The 17,007-nt window shown below is 40.6% G+C and overlaps 1 long non-coding RNA gene across 1 annotated transcript in view; it reads left to right on the forward strand.

Moving 5' to 3' along the window:
* The first annotated feature begins 1,377 nt into the window (after positions 1-1,377).
* Positions 1,378-17,007, forward strand: part of LOC124135806 — a 68,008-nt gene continuing 52,378 nt past the window's right edge. Inside the window, exons 1-2 of the long non-coding RNA XR_006861268.2 lie at positions 1,378-1,467; positions 2,426-2,509. This is a non-coding gene — a long non-coding RNA (uncharacterized LOC124135806). The remainder of the gene's footprint in view (positions 1,468-2,425; positions 2,510-17,007) is intronic.

Below are 17,007 nucleotides of genomic sequence, written 5' to 3' on the forward strand. Positions count from 1 at the left end.
ATGATCACAGGATTCTGGCACGCCTAAGGGACGCAACTTTGCACAGCGACGACTGGGCAACCCTTGTTCACTATATTATTATTGACATTATGATATAAACAGGTTATGAAAACCTTTATAATAAATGATGCCTTTGGCACCTGTACCGACACTTCGCATTTAGAGAATAAAGAAGACTACATTTATAAGATAACCCTTCTTCAGTAACTGCGGCTTCTGATATCCATCCAGCAGTTCATGATTAGTGAGTGAGTGAGTGAGTGAGTATGGTTTTACGCCGCTTTTAGCAATATTCCAGCAGTATCACGGCGGGTAGTCTGTCTTACAGACCCTGATACATTTATATCAACTATAGCCCATGCAAGTCTATAATGTTTGGCAAGTCTAGATTACTGCAGTATCAGAAAATGAATAGAATCACTGGGCTCCCTTTTTATTAGATTTTTATTAAGATAACTGAACAACTGTTTTTTTCTGTACGATATGTTCATTTCAGAGACTATATGTTAGTCTACACGGCGGGGGACACCACGACAAGGGCTTCACACGTTGTACCCATGTCGGGAATCGAACCAGGGCCTTCGGAGTGACGAGCGAACGCTTTAACCGACAGGCCACTCCACAGCCCCGGTTCATGATAACCCACAGATTGGAAACTGATAGTACTAAGCATACTGATTCTCGCAACGGGAATAGTCCAGAAATAACTGCACGAAAACATAAATTTGTTATTTTAACTTCTCAGATTACGGGGTCATTTTAACTTTGGGGCATACTGAAATTAAAAACATTGAACATCACTTGGGAGGGAAACAGGTGCGAGCAAAACGTCTTTCGTGCCATAAAATCACTTGAAAAATAAATACTTGAACATGTGTTGTAATGTTTACTCGAACCTCTTGAGAAAACGGGGGTTAAGGGTGGTCCAGTCGTCTAGGGCAAAGCAATTTGCTGTGCAGAATTGCGTCCCTTGGGCATGCCAGAGCCCTTTGATTGTGGTTTCGAATCCCAGTTCGCCCCGATTATGTTTCTAGGTTTGCCAGCACCGTACCCGTGCTCGTGGATTTCACCAAGGTTGTAAACGTCCGAGACCTGCATCACTTCGGACTTTCCTACGAAATTAAGCTGACACGCCGCGATATGACTGGAATACTGTTAAATGCGGCGTTAAACCCAATTCACTCACTCACTCATGATCAATACTATATTTATTCCGACTCAGAATAACCACGTTTGCCCTCAAATGGCGTTCCATATTAAATATTGATATATATTGTTAGCGATATTTACCTTGTCTTCTTAAGGTTTAGAGGCAATATTTTACCTCTGTCGAAAAATACCACAATGATCATGACAGCACGTGCAAATTGCAACGGACGCGCGGCTTTGATAAATCGTTCAAGGCCGCTTGAATGTGAATTTGTTAGGAAGATTCGTTCCATGCACCAACCAAATATTTAGAGTAAGGTATCATTTTCATCATTATTATTTTTTAATGTCGCTATTTGTTTACATCTTCAAAAAGGCAGCAGTTGTGAAATGCACAGTAAGCTGACGATAGGAATATATGTACATGTGGCATGTCGTACAGTAATATTCCTGCGGTAAAACGGATTTTTAAATCTGCAGTCATTATTGGGTTAGTCATTGCTCATGAGAGACCAGCGTCAAGCCTGCGCTGCCTTATAGTTATGCATGGAAGAAGGCCTCAGGATAGCCTTGTGGTTAAAGCTTTGGGTTGTCAAGCCAAAGCGGATGCACCATTTTTAAAAGAGATGGGTCCAAAATAATCAAAAAAGCCACTCTCAGTCAATTTTACTGGGACCACGTCAACAGCATCAATATTTATTTAACACATTTGGCACATAGATAGGTTTAGTGGTAAACTAGTGCCTATTGATCGTTTGGAATTTTTTTAAAAATTGATTTTTTGAGTTTCGATAGTAAATACTTTGACTTAGACTGAAAATGGTGGTAGTGCTTGTTTCTTGAAGATATTGAAAACCATACAATATTTCATGGCTTGCACATGTCATATTGGCAGGGAATATGAGTATTTCATGCTTGTTTTTTAAAGCTTATTGATTGTCTCTATGAACATGTAAACATTTAAATAATGTACCATAATAAGTTTAACTCACTTTAACTCAATTCTGTCATCAGTGTGTATGGTATTACACCACTTAAGCAACTTTCTAGCCAGTCACAGCATGTTCAAGTGAGCTATCTTACCAGACTGTTTGATTGGCATCTATCTGGACATGTGAGTTTTTTCCCACAGAAAAAAAAACTTCAAACATCAACTAACTGAATTAAAATGCCATGTAAGATGACTTGACATTTTGGTTGATTGAAATTCACACAAGAATCTGTCAGATTTAGATTATTCATAGAATTTGTAAAGCAACCTCTTGTTACATTTTAGCTGCATGCCAAGAGATGGTCTCCTACACCAGACACATCGAGAACCGAGCTTGGATTACAAGTTACAGCTCGTCTGAAGATTAAGGTATGTCATGTTGAGGGTGACAACGGGATAAGACATCAGTGTGACAAAGCTTATGAAATGTTCACGCTTTCATGATCACAAATAGAAGATTGTGTGTCAAGGTCACGAGTTAAGACCATGCTGACTTTTTATCAAATTCAAAAACATTCTCAAATTTGAGAAGTGGGACAAGACTTGGGATGATAATTTCATGGAATGTATCGCTGGATAGATGCACTAGGTGATGAGTGAGAGAGTGAGTATGGTTTTACGCCGCTTTTAGCAATATTCCAGCAATATCACGGCAGGGGACACAAGAAATGGGCTTCACACATTGTACCCATGTCGGGAATGAAACCCGGGTCTTCGGCGTGACGAGCGCTTTAACCACTAGGCTACCTGACCGCCCCTCACTAGGTGATGAGATAAGATAATTTATTGTGCATGGACACACACTAAGGCCCAGGTGTTTTGGACATTATCCGTAAAATATAACTTCTTTTTTTTCCCACCGAGAATACCAAAAACATAACTGGGCACATTTTGAACTAAGCTCTTTAATACAGTGTCAGTGTTGGTCGTGTTTATTGCATGGATAACAGATCATGGATCTGCTTCGTGTAATGTGTGGAATTTGGAAAATATTCTTAGTCCCGATAAAAATGACATGCAGGGTTTAAAGTGATGTGCTGATGCTTGAGAAACATTTTCTTTCCTTTTTATAGCTTGGCGGAGAGAAAACTATCTATTTTGCCTTTTATTATATTTTGATGATTGCATACATACAATGCCAGGCTGGGTACAAGGTTGGGGAGTCTTCACATTCTCCGAAAAGTTCTCGGTGGATTCGACTAGGAGAAGTCCCATTTGCTGTCTGGGCTGCGTGTAAAGGGTGATAGGGCCCTGAGCTGATGATGAGCCTAATCAGCCTGACTGTCAGGATCACCCAAACACTCTTTGCTGTATAGTGCCAGTCCGACATAATTATAAATGGTTCAATGGATCAGTGTACAATTATTTTGCATTATCAGCATTATTTTGTGAGAGCGAGGTCCCACAGGTAACTTTGAACACTGATCTATAGTGCAACAATATTCATTTCAGGGAGCTGTATGTTTGGTTATTTTTGTCCAATCTCTTAACTCTGGGTCCCTAAAAGTCTTGTATTTTACTTCATTAAGTTCTAATTAATTTTGTTTGCTTATTCACCAAAAAAAACCCTTAATGTATATTTGTATAATTAACTTCTCAGCTGTTTCCTTCAGAAACTGTTTTCCTAACATTAAACTAAGTTGTGAACTCATATCAGTGTAATATCTTCAAACAGGTGATATAATATCCTTTGGAATAATTTTCCTGTTTGACCACTTCATAATATGGAAACACTTCCTGTTACAAGACTTGGGAATTTCTTTCCGTTACACATGAACGCAATTAGTGTACCACAGTTTGATGGTGTGATGGGTGATATGCTAAATGAAAGGATCCTAAATGGATGTGTATGTCATTGCCACTGGGGTGAGATAGGGATCAATGAAGCAGTGCAATGAAAATTGTTCAAATGGAAAATGAGTTTAAAAATTATTCCTTTGAAAAATTCAGGATTGGTCATGGGATTGTCCACTGTGCAGAGCAGATGTTGCAGAATGCTGGTGTCTGTATCCCACATGTTAGGTATCCCCTAGGGGTTCCAGGACAGAATCGGCCCCCTTTACTGTTGTGGGTGTTCAGTAATTCCAGGGTGGAATTGGTCCTCCCATGCTACCTGTGGGTGTCCCCTATGGATTCCAAGATGGAATTGGTCCTCCAATGCTAGTCATTGGTGTCTCCTGGGGATTAAAGGGTGGAATCGGTCCTCCCGTGCTAGTCGTTGGTGTCTGGGGATTAAAGGGTGGAATTGGTCCTCCCATGCTAGTCATTAGTGTCTGGGGATTTAAGGGTGGAATCGGTCCTCCCATGCTAGTTGTTGGTGTCCCTAGGGATTAAATGGTGGAATTGGTCCTCCAATGCTAGTCATTGGTGTCCTCTGGGGATTTCAGGTCAGAATTGGTCCTTGTGGGTGTCCCCTGGGGATTCTAGGATGGAATCGGTCATGCAATGCTAGTCATTGGTGTCTCCAGGGGATTAAAGGGTGGAATTGGTCCCCCAGTGCTAGTAGTTGGTGTTACCTGGGCATTCCAGGATGGAGTCGGTCTTCCAATGACAGTTGGTGTCTCCTGGGGATTCCATGGCAGAATCGGTCCCCCCATGCTAGATGTGGGCATACCCTTGGGATTCCAGGTCAGAATCAGTTAGTCGTTAGTCCCTGCTAGTCGTTAGTGTCTACCGGGGATTCCACGGTTAAATGAGTGGCCCGCTCCTCATTGTTCTCAAAATCCAGCACATCAACCAAACATTATATCTGTAAAATCTGAGGCCAACTTATTTCTTTTTCACATTTCCTGAAATAAATTATTAAAAATATAAAAATAGTTCTTACTAGAATTGGTTACCAAATGCTCGAAGAAGGCCCTGTACCTGTGATACAGTGCTGTGTACTCACATTCACTATTGTGGTGGGGGCATGGGTAGCCCAGTCGACTAAGGCGACGCAATTCGCTGTGCAGAGTTGCGTCCCTTGGGCATGGCAGAAACCTATGATTGTGGGTTCGAATCCCGGTTCGCCCCAATTATGTTTCTAGGTTTGTCAGCACCATAACAGTGCTCGTGGGTTTCACGGAAGTAATAAACGCCTTAGACCTGCATCACATCGGGCTTTCCTCCCACATTAAGCTGACACGCCGTGATATAACTGGAATAATGTTAAAAGTGGCGTTAAACCCAACTCACTCACTCACTCACTCACTCATTATTGTGGTAAAGTGACCTGTCATTTGTTTCTTTAATTCCAGGCTGCATCTGTGATAGATGCAACAAATTGGCCACAAAATTTAAGTTGACTTTAAGTGACTGAGTTGGGTTTAACGCCACCTTGAATAGTATTCCAGTTTCCCAGTGTGTCAGCTTGATGTGTGAGGAAAGCCTAAAGGCTTATTCCATGCAAACCATACCAGCAGACCTGCTCTAGTCTCATCCAACTTTCTAACAATAAAAACGTACATGTTGTTTGTTGCATGACTAATAGCTTCTATTGCAGTATGCTCATGATGCATTCTCAGTTACTGCAGCACTAGGGAAGTATGTCAAGTAGACTGACAAGGTACTATGTGGATATCTGTTTTTTAATTGTGTGTAACTGACTTAAAGAACAATAGCCCTGAAGTCTTCATTTCCCTTTAACTAGTGTTGTCTCTTCAAGTCTCTGATGCAAGATAACTGGTTTTTCAACCTGAACCGCCATATACCTGTCTGAAGGTATCACGGTCGGCTGTCCTCATTACAATAAATTACAGCAAGTGTTACAGAAATGAGCCCAATCACCTAGACAACAAGTGCATCTACACTGACGCTTCCCAGCATGCCCACATGTCTTGTCTGTGCATGCATTTCCTGATGGCGTTAAGCAATTCAGGTGGACAAAGAAAATGCCATCCGATTTAGGCCCCTTGTTGATGGGTATGAGTGCACTGTAATGTCTGCAGCAGACGTTTTTAAATGGTTAAAGAGGCAAAATGGTTTCAAGGAAAAAACAAACTTGAAATGCTCCATTTTGTTTTATGGTAAAATAATTTTTTAAATGGTTTGCTGTAAACTTATTTATTCAGATGATGCATAGTTAAAATACAGGAGTGCTGGTTTGGAAAAGTACTTGTCTAGTCAACATGCTTGTGATAGTTTTCACAAATCAAGACACTTGAGGCAATTTGAACACTACCGTAGTTATGGAAACAGAAAATATGACAAACAAATTATGCTTGTTAAATAGATGCTTTGTCTTCCTCTGCCTTTCCCTATTCTTAAAGATACAGATTTAGAAAGGATAGAGGCTCTGCCCAGAGAGTTGAGCTGGGAGGGTTCGATCCCCAGCCTCGTTATACCAAAAGAAGTTAAAATATGGTACTTATTGTTACCCTGCCTGGTGCTTGATATTAAGTGGATAAATCAAAGACTGGTCACCTCGGAGTCAGTATACAGGGTCTGAATGGGGTATTTATGTTAAACTGTGGCATGGCATAGCGTGGGCTAGTACTATAAAACTGACATTCATCCTCACTAGTTCCAGCAGGTGCATGCAAACAAGAAAGTTGCTATGTAAGTGCAATAATCTTGAACACAAGATTAAACCCCATTTCACCGCAACTCACAGGATGAGAAAGACACTACAAGTAAGAGATAAATACTGGGCTTGCAGGCTATACACATGTGTTTGATTAAGCACAGATTACTGTGTCCTGAGGTTAATAGTGTTATGGTCATTATTAGCATATGTTGCCTGTTACACGAGGAGCGCCTGTAGATATTTAGGGGCAGTATAGATCCCCACTATCCAATACTTGTCACAACAGCTGACTGTAATCTTAAATAAGGGGTTTAATGTTTGTAATGTGTGACCTGGTGAATATGCAGATCTGCACAACAAAATTTTGAGATAAACTTAATATTCATGAATTTTGAGTGAGTGAGTTGGGTTTATCACCGCTTTTTCAACAGTATTCCAGTTATATCAAGGAGTGTCAGCTTAATATGGGAAGAAAGCCCGAAGTGATGCAGGTCTCAGACGTTTACCACTTCGGTGAAACCCACAAGCACAGGTATGGGGCTGACACACTTAGAAACATAATCGGGGCGAACTGGACATTTTGAAGTTTTATAGGTGACCAAGTGTACTGAGTGTAAAGGTGTATCAGCACTATAAATAACTCATTTCGTGAGTAGCGAATAACACAACGACCAAATGCTTAATATTGACCATAAGGGTAGAATGATTGTGTGTAATAAATAACGATATTTGCACATGTGCATTTTAGCAGTTCTCAATGCTGATTGGTCATTTGAAGCCACATGATGTCACAGTGCTTCATTGTTCAGAAAAATACGATATGGCATCATCCATTGTTCATGACGTCACAATTGATTACATTACATTGTTCATCTGAACAACAGTTGCTCAACCACTAAACCTCTCCCACCTGCTCAACCACTAAACCTCTCACCTGCTCAAGTTAAAGCGTTCGCTCGTCACGCCGAAGACCCGGGTTCGATTCTCGACATGGGTACAATGTGTGAAGCCCATTTCTGGTGTCCCCCGCCGTGATATTGCTGGAATATTGCTAAAAGCGGCGTAAAACCATACTCACTCACTCACTCACCTGCTCAAACACTAAACCCCTTACTTGCTCAAATGCTAAATCCCTCACCTGCTCAAACACTAAACCCCTCACCTGTTCAAACACTAAACCCCTCACTTGCACAAACACTAAACACCTCAATTACTCAAACACTAAACCCCTCACCTGCTCAAACACTAAACCCCTCAATTGCTCAAACACTAAACCCCTCACTTGCACAAACACTAAACCCCTCACTTGCTCAAACACTAAACCCCTCACCTGTTCAAACACTAAACCCCTCACTTGCACAAACACTAAACACCTCAATTACTCAAACACTAAACCTCTCACTTGGTCAAACACTAAACCCCTCACCTGCTCAAACACTAAACCCCTCAATTGCACAAACACTTAACCCCTCACCTGCTCAAACACTAAACCCCTCAATTACTCAAACACTAAACCTCTCACCTGCTCAAACACTAAACCCCTCAATTACTCAACCACTAAACCTCTCACCTGCCCATACACTCAATCATCAACCAACTGCACTCTCGCTGTGTGTTGCTGTTAACAGTCAAGGCAGAAGGAAGTAAAAAAATTGTGCTCAGTGTTAAGGGGACTTGTTGGCTTGGAATCAGTATACTGTGTCTGAGAGGGGTATTTATGTTAAACTGTGGCATGTGTCTCACTGGGCCAGTACTATAAAATTGGCATTAGTCCAGACTAGTAGTACAAGCAGAGATGCACACAGACACACAGCATCATGCACGTGCCTGTACGTTGCAATACAAGTGCAATAATCTCACCTCACCTCACCTCACCCACACTATATATATATATATATATATATATATATACTTTTCAAAAAAAGAATCTTGACACTGACTTTCAAAATGTAATATAATGCGATTGTTTCAAAATGGGAGACAGAAACCATAATTGAAACACTGTTTGAAGATCAATGTACACAATGTTAAAAACATTGATTGTGTCACCTAGACAGACACACGTACACGATACAGTTAATGTCACAGGGGTACAGAAAATGTCAGTATCGGTTGTGCCCACCACGTGCATCAATCTCCGCTTGACACCGACGACCCATAGATGCAATCAAGTTGTCAATAACACGCTGTTGGATGTGCTGCCATTCATGCTGAAGTGCATCAAGAAGCGCCAGAAGTGTTTGGGGTGGTGGATTCCTTCTGCGAACGCGTCGATCCAACTCGTCCCACAGATGCTCAATCGGGGACAAATCTGGTGACCGGGCTGGCCAAGGTAATGTCTGGATGTTGTTGTGCTGTAAGAAGTCCTGACAAACACGTGCAAAATGCGGTCGAGCGTTGTCCTGCTGGAACTGTCCGCCATGAACGTTGACGTGAGGAAGAACGTAAGGCTGAAGGATCAAGTCTCTGTAACGCACAACTGTCAATGCACCTGCAACATGCACGAGAGGCGTACCTACCACCGTGATGAATTCCGGCCCATACCATGACACTCCTGCCGCCAAATGGGACAACCTGCTGCACACAGTTGGGGGCGTAAAGTTCACCCCGACATCTGTAGACATGTGCGCGCCCATCAGCATGTGTGAGTAGGAACAGGACTCGTCAGTAAACAGTACATTTTTCCACCTTGCACGTGCCCATCTAACCCTCTGTTGGCACCAAAGCAGACGGTCCGCCAGATGACATGGGGTGAATACATGACGTCGAACAGGTCTTCGTGCAAAAAGTCCAGCCTCCCTCAGTCTGTTGCGTACCCTTTGATCTGATATTCTGCCTACCCCAGGGATCTGTGTGGTTGTAGACGTGGCTGTGGTAGTGCGGTCTTGGAGGTGACGCAGCCGGATGTATCGATCTTGTGCTTGGGTTGTCACCCTTGGTCTTCCTGACCTTGGTCTGTCGTCAACTCTGTTGGTGTTGTTGTATCGGGTCCACAGTGCGGAGATTGTCTGTCTGGATACGCCAAAGTGCCTGGCCACTTCTTCCTGAGTTGCTCCAGCTTGTAATCTCCCAATGGCGTTGTTCCGTTGAGCTGCATTCAGTCTTGGCATTCTGTCACCGCCTCTACTGCCGTTATAAGGACTGTATGAACAGCCGTTGATGTGGATTTTTATACCCATTCAGCAGGGGGGCCTGCATGCCTAAATGCAGGATCCTGTGCTGCACGTTTTTTACAGGCGGTTGCATTTGGATGAAGCTGTAAAATTGATCCCCAAACGCTATGTTTATGTGCTTTGCATGTGTTTTCGCAAATTATAGACACATCATCTTTCTGTTTGACTTATTTGGTTCTCATTTAATGTAATTATTTTAGATAGTTGGCAAAAAGTGGTTTTACATCTATGTCAAGTTTCTTTTTTTGAAGAGTATATATATATATATATATGGCCTAGTGGTTACAGCGTTCGCTAATCATGCTGAAAACCCAGGTTCGATTCCTGACATGGGTACAATATGTAAAGCCCATTTCTGCTGTCCCCTGCCGTGATATTGCTGGAATATTGCTAAAAGCGGTGTAAATACTATATGTATATATGCTTAAATGCGTCGTTATACCCCATTTCACCTCACCTCACAGACCAGAATGCTGAGGGGCTGAAAATAAGATTCACTCACTCACAAGTTGGAGAAAAAATGTCATAGCTGAATTTTAAAATATTCCCTGAAAAAAGAAGCCTAAACCTTCTTTTGAAAGTCTGGAATGAAATGATCATTTTCATCAACATAATGTGATAGAAGTGCCATCATCACTGAATGGCAAGACAATGAAGCAGCCACACACATTCCCCATCAAAGTGACGGATGCTTGCCAGTGTAACAAAATACAGCATGTATGTCCCCATCAATTAGCACCTCGCAGATGCTACATATATTTGTTCCATAACTCTCATTCACATCCTTGCCATGAAACTCACGGTGGTAAATCGCAGTGACTGACTGGCCCAGTTCCACGCACCAAACAACAAAACTGTGTCAAGTGACCGAGCATGTTATGAACCTTTATTTATGTCTGCACTCTGAAATGGGGTACATAATCTGCACATCTTGCACTTTTTACTGTTGTCATGTAGGTACTGTAAAAACTCTAAATGTCAGTGCAAACTAAATTCATATTTCGTTTTGATTTATTTATACTTTTGAAATCTCAAGCTTAAGTGATCAGTTCCAAATTAACACTCATGAAGATCCGGGGTAAAATAGGTCTTCAGCAACCCATGTTTGCCCTAAGAGGTGACTATCTTGTCGTAAGAGGCGACTAACGTGATCAGGAGGTCAGTATCCCTCAAATTTGAATACTCTCTAAAAATTGTCGATAACCAATCAAAATCAAACCCCTGCGTAAAAGCTTATCTACAAATTTGATTGTGCTGCAATTTCATTGTAATGATATCTCCCAGAAGCTATCGCTTGATCTCACCCAAGCAATATCTCCTGTGGAGGCCAGTTTGGAATGATGAGACACTATGATCTCCTTTGGAGGCCAGTTTGGGATGATAAGACACTATGATCTCCTATGGAGGCCAGTTTGGAATGATAAAACACTATGATCTCCTATGGAGGCCAGTTTGGAATGATAAGACACTATGATCTCCTGTGGAGGCCAGTTTGGAATGATAAAACGCTATGATCCCCTATGGAGGCCAGTTTGGAATGATAAAACACTATGATCTCCTATGGAGGCCAGTTTGGGATAATAAGACACTATGATCTCCTGTGGAGGCCAGATTGGGATGATAAGACACTATGATCTCCTGTGGAGGCCAGTTTGGAATGATAAAACGCTATGATCCCCTATGGAGGCCAGTTTGGGATGATAAGACACTATGATCTCCTATGGAGGCCAGTTTGGGATGATAAGACACTATGATCTCCTGTGGAGGCCAGTTTAAGATGATAAGACACTATGATCTCCTGTGAAGGCCAGTTTGGGATGATAAAACACTATGATCTCCTATGGAGGCCAGTTTAAGATGATAAGACACTATGATCTCCTGTGGAGGCCAGTTTAAGATGATAAGACACTATGATCTCCTGTGAAGGCCAGTTTAAGATGATAAGACACTATGATCTCCTATGGAGGCCAGTTTGGGATGATAAGACACTATGATCTCCTATGGAGGCCAGTTTGGGATGATAAGACACTATGATCTCCTGTGGAGGCCAGTTTAAGATGATAAGACACTGTGATCTCCTGTTGAGGCCAGTTTGGAATGATAAAACATTATAAAAGGTGTGAATTTGTTTCTCATGACATCCAAACATGGAGACTAGGTGCTTAATTTTCCAATGGCACATGTATCATCTGGTAGGCCACTGCGTGACGTTCATGTAAACATGTTTGGTTTGAAAAAATCGGAGCATTTTCCAGCACAATTATTTATGAGGAGCTTTAGAGGTAACGTGTTATTCTTTTGTTTATCCTGTTAGGATAAAACCACAACTGCTGAAGGGAAGAACACAAACTTTAGGTGCATTTGTATGTGTACTATTGGAACAACACTCACACTGTACATAGCATTATTATTTCAGTTAATTGAAAACATTTAAATTGTGAAACATGTTTAAAGGTATGCTGTGTAGGGTTCAAGTTCAAATATAATATGAAAATTTTATATTAGTTAAAACAGTACTTTCGTAAACTTCAAATTTCAGAATTTCATTTAAGAAAATTATCTCAGAATTGTCTCTAACAGGGTAGAGAGAGAGAGCAGAAAGGTAAGTAGAATATGTATAACTAGACTCAAGATTTATTCACAGCCAACATTTACTTTGAGAATTTAGTTTTGTTCGATAGTCATTTCTTAGAAGTTGATGGATGACAATGTATACACAATTTAAGTATAACAACTCCTTAAATATACTATTATAGCCATCAATCAACAGAGATCCAGGCTATTTCATCCGACCCACTTATATGAACTGATTAAGCAATAGCTTCATCTCCTCAATCCAGCCATTCTACCTATGTATACTTAATCCTGTTTAATTGGCTTTGTGTTTCATTGACTCCCGTATCACGTGTTTTCTGTCCATCGCATTACAATATTATCCCTCTGTTGTTATTTAACCCACTCATGTTAATCCCTCCCGACCCATGAAGATCCAGGGTTGAATAGGTCTTCAGCAACCCATGCTTGCAGTAAAAGGCGACTGACTATGCTTGTCGTAAGAGGCGACTAACAGGATCGGGTGGTCAGGCTCACTGACTTGGTTGATGCATGTAATCGATTCCAATTTCCTGGATCGATGCTCATGATGTCAATCACTGGATTGTCTGGTCCAGACTCGATTATTTTTACAGACCACCGTCATATAGCTTGAATATTGCTGTGTGCGGCGTTAAACAACAAACAAATAAACCAATCAGAAACCGGAGAAATCTAGACTTGCCAAAGACTTGCTTGGGAGAGATTTTTATGTTTTTGTTTCAAAGTGTGTTTGAAAACTAGAAAGATATAATAAAGTCAGAGACCGGAAGGGAGTATGTTGGAACACAAACATCAGGTCTTGATGAACATGATGGATAATAATGGACTTATAAACTGACATATGTCTTTCACAGAGACCTTTAAACAAATGTTGTCACATGTATCCATGTGAACTTGTTACAGTTTTGTTTTGTATGTAGGTACATTAAAATCATGTGAAGCAGGGTATTTTGGGAAGCAATGAAAAATGAATAATTAACTTATTACAGCCTTGATATAAGCATTTACATTCATAAATATTAAAATTATTTGAAGAAACTTCATGACCACTAATGCTCAAGCGTAGATATTTATTTATGTATACCCTTTAGACTTCCTTGCATAAAAACTACCTGCCGCTTAATTGAGGTTGGCGTTTGATTCTTGACGGTTAATAGAGGAAATACGGTACTGATGGTATGATGATCTAGGAATGTAGAAACAGCGTAGAAAGTAGCGGAAAAAGGTTTAGAAAAAACAAGGTCAGTGTTCTTCTTTAATGCCGCTAATAGATTAGCACAGAAAGGTGTTCTTTGTTCAACAAAAAAACCTGTTCACAATCATTTTGTTTTTTGTAAAAGGCACATGTTGACATAGCTGTCAAAATTAATATTTTGGGTAATTAAAAAATAACAGGTTCTTGCATTTGTCATTGCATATTCTGTCTGGTACAATCAGCAAACATGTCATTCAAGATCACTAAATTTTAAATTTTTCCCAATTTTGCCAAAGCCAACTGTTATTCTTGAATCTATTCCAGAAAAGTGCAAAAAAAAAGGTGCATATGCTAAATAATATGTGTAACACGCAACACGTGCAGCAGGCAGTGAGCAGAATTTGACAAGCCAGTAATGATGTATTTGTTCAAAGTGTGTTCAGAAGTAACGTTGGTATGTGTTGTCTTGCTTTGGTTTCTGGAATTATTACCAGCGTGGAACGTGTAAGTCTGTTTTGCTGCACTGTAAGTGTTGAAGCCTTGTAACACTGTAGGTTTCTGAAAACATTCGGACAAAGGATGATTCGTGGCCCAGCGTCCTGAAACACTGAGATTAGCTGGGGGAAGCGGTGGCCCAGTTGTATAATTTGCTGTGCAGAGTTGTTTCCCTTGGGCGAACCACAAACCTATGATCGTGGGTTTGAATCATGGTTCGTGCTGATTATCTTACTAGGTTTGTCAGCACCATATCCTAGGTTTGTCAGCAGCATATCCTAGGTTTGTCGTGGGTTTCACCGAAGTTGTTAAAGACTGAGACCTGCATCACTTCAGGCTTTACTCCCACATTGAGCTGACACGCCATGATATACTCACTCACTCACTCACTCACTCACTCACTCACTCACTCACTCACTCACTCACTCACTCACTCACTCACTCACTCACTCACTCACTCACTCACTCACCCATTGAAATACATTACATTGAAATAATTCTATAAAAGAACCCTCGATTATTAAGGAAACCTCCAGTCTTTTAATTTCAGAGCTGAAAGGAGTAGATTATGGGCTCATAGCTGAGAAGGGAATGAGAATAGAATGAGGTTATTGTTTGACAGGCCTAAAGTTATGACTAAAATGGACACCAATGCGACCTTAACTTCAATTTGTCTACTGTCTAAAATTCAGAGGTAGCCATAAACATGTCTGCTACTAATTGTACTCGCAAATAATTCCTCCTAAAGTCAACAATGAACTGAAATACATAATTTATTAATCAATTAGTATATTATTTTAGTTGATAGTATATTGGATAAGCAAGGATATACCTATATGTCATCCAGTAACATAAATTGCATCTTTGTTTGAGTCACAAATAACAAAACTCAAGTGCAGTTTCCACTGATATACATTTCCAAGACTAGTGCTATGACTTGAACATGTAATAGTTATTTGATAAGAGATAATTTCAAATGCTTTTGGCTACCTACAATATTGGCTTGACTTCTTGATTTTACCACTGGCTACCTGGAAAAACAACAACTTGTAGCTATATGGCTACTTGGTAAAAAATTAAACTTTGAGGCTTGGTTTAATTACATATGTTTTATTAAATATATGCCCTGGGGACTGCAAGAGGAACTGGCATCCTCTCTTGCTTGATTAACTATTGCACAAAATGAAGATAAGATACTAAGTACCTGATCAACACACACAGATGGCCGAGCACATGATAAATACAGCGACAGCTGATTCAAGACAGTAATCTGATCAAGTTCAACTGCTGTATCAGTGTAATGCATACACAGGGCAAAACGTTTCCATACGACTGACTCTGAAAGAGAATGGCAGAGAGTTTTGAATCCAGTTCTTCTGCCTGAGTGACAAAGCCAACTTAGGTCCAGAAGTGGGTCAAGTATAAGGAATGGAAGCTCCAACATTGTGGAGTCATCAAGGGTATTGATGATAGATCTCATTAGCATCTGTCAGTCTGATGCTGAGGGATCTCTAGTGGAACCTAGTTAGTAGAAAGATGGACATATTGGTGTTAATTGGACCTTTGGTAGCCTAGAGAAATTAACTTAGATTTGATTGGATACCTAACATAAGACTATGTGAACTAATATTTTGGTATATGCATTATGTATAGGTTTGAGCACATGGACCTGATGTCAAATCATTGAATGGTTACTTGGTTCTAATCATTGAAATGCTTCATTTTTCTAATAGATAAAGACCTGGTGTCTAGTTGATGATATGGTTGCCCGGTTCTGATCATTGAAATGGTTAGGTTTTTTTAAGGTTCGAGTGAGAGAAGGGCTGAAGACTCTTGTCTAACGACATCACCGATTAGACATGTTAGAATATTGGAGTGTGGCGTCAAACAAACAAACAAATATGAATTTTCCCAACAGTATGTCAGGAATGCAGGTTTTCAGTCCAGAGAGGGTCTGGATTAACAAGTTTTTGCTACACGATTTAGATTTAGTGAAAGATTGACCAAAGATTTGTTTGTTTGTTGTTTAACGCCACACTCAGCAATATTCCAGCTACACGACAGGGGTCTGTAAATAGTCAAGCCTGGACCAGACAATCTAGTGATTGACATCATTGAGCATCGATTGGGATATGATGACATGCATCAACCAATCAATGAACCCAATCCCATTATTCACCTCGTTACAACAAGCACTGGTTGCTGAAGACCAATTCTACCCTGGATCTTCACGGGTACTGGGGAGGCATCTGTCTGAAACACGAACACACAATGTGCATCCCCAGTGCCAACCAGTGCCAGTAAATACAAATATCCAAATTGATTTTCTCCTGAGATAGTCCCTGATTATGTGAGACAGTTTCTGAGTGAAATTATCAAATATCAAAAGTGATTACCAAACCTGCGTGTTAACTGACGAAAGCCAGCGTGACGAAATGTCACAAAGACATTGGGAAGGAGTGAAGGTCGGCTCCTTTACCAGTTTTGACAGCTTTGGAACACTTGTCGGCAGACCTCACCACACAGACTGCCTTGGAAAACAGTTACAGAACATGACACTCCTCTTGGCAGCAAGTTATGTAAGAGAAAGTATGAACATAATTAAACGAAAATTTAACAAATGTTGGCCATACTGTTCCAGTAACCCAGACAAGCAGATGTGTGTCAGATCAAGTGTTTGTAGTCTATAGTTTCATTTCAAGCATTAACAGTGACATTTTGGTTGGATCACGGATGTACAGATCTATGTACGTCCTTGGTTTGATGAATTCTTCTAGAAGACTTGTACATGTGTTGTCATTTACAAAGTTTTGTTTGTTTGTTTGTTGTTGTTTAATGCCACACTCAGCAATATTCCAGCTATATGACGGGGGTCTGTAAATAATTGAGTCTGGACCAGAAA

The sequence above is a fragment of the Haliotis rufescens genome, unplaced genomic scaffold (assembly GCF_023055435.1).
Source record: "Haliotis rufescens isolate VD_foot unplaced genomic scaffold, xgHalRufe1.0.p SCAF_4, whole genome shotgun sequence".
Taxonomy (NCBI): domain Eukaryota; kingdom Metazoa; phylum Mollusca; class Gastropoda; order Lepetellida; family Haliotidae; genus Haliotis; species Haliotis rufescens.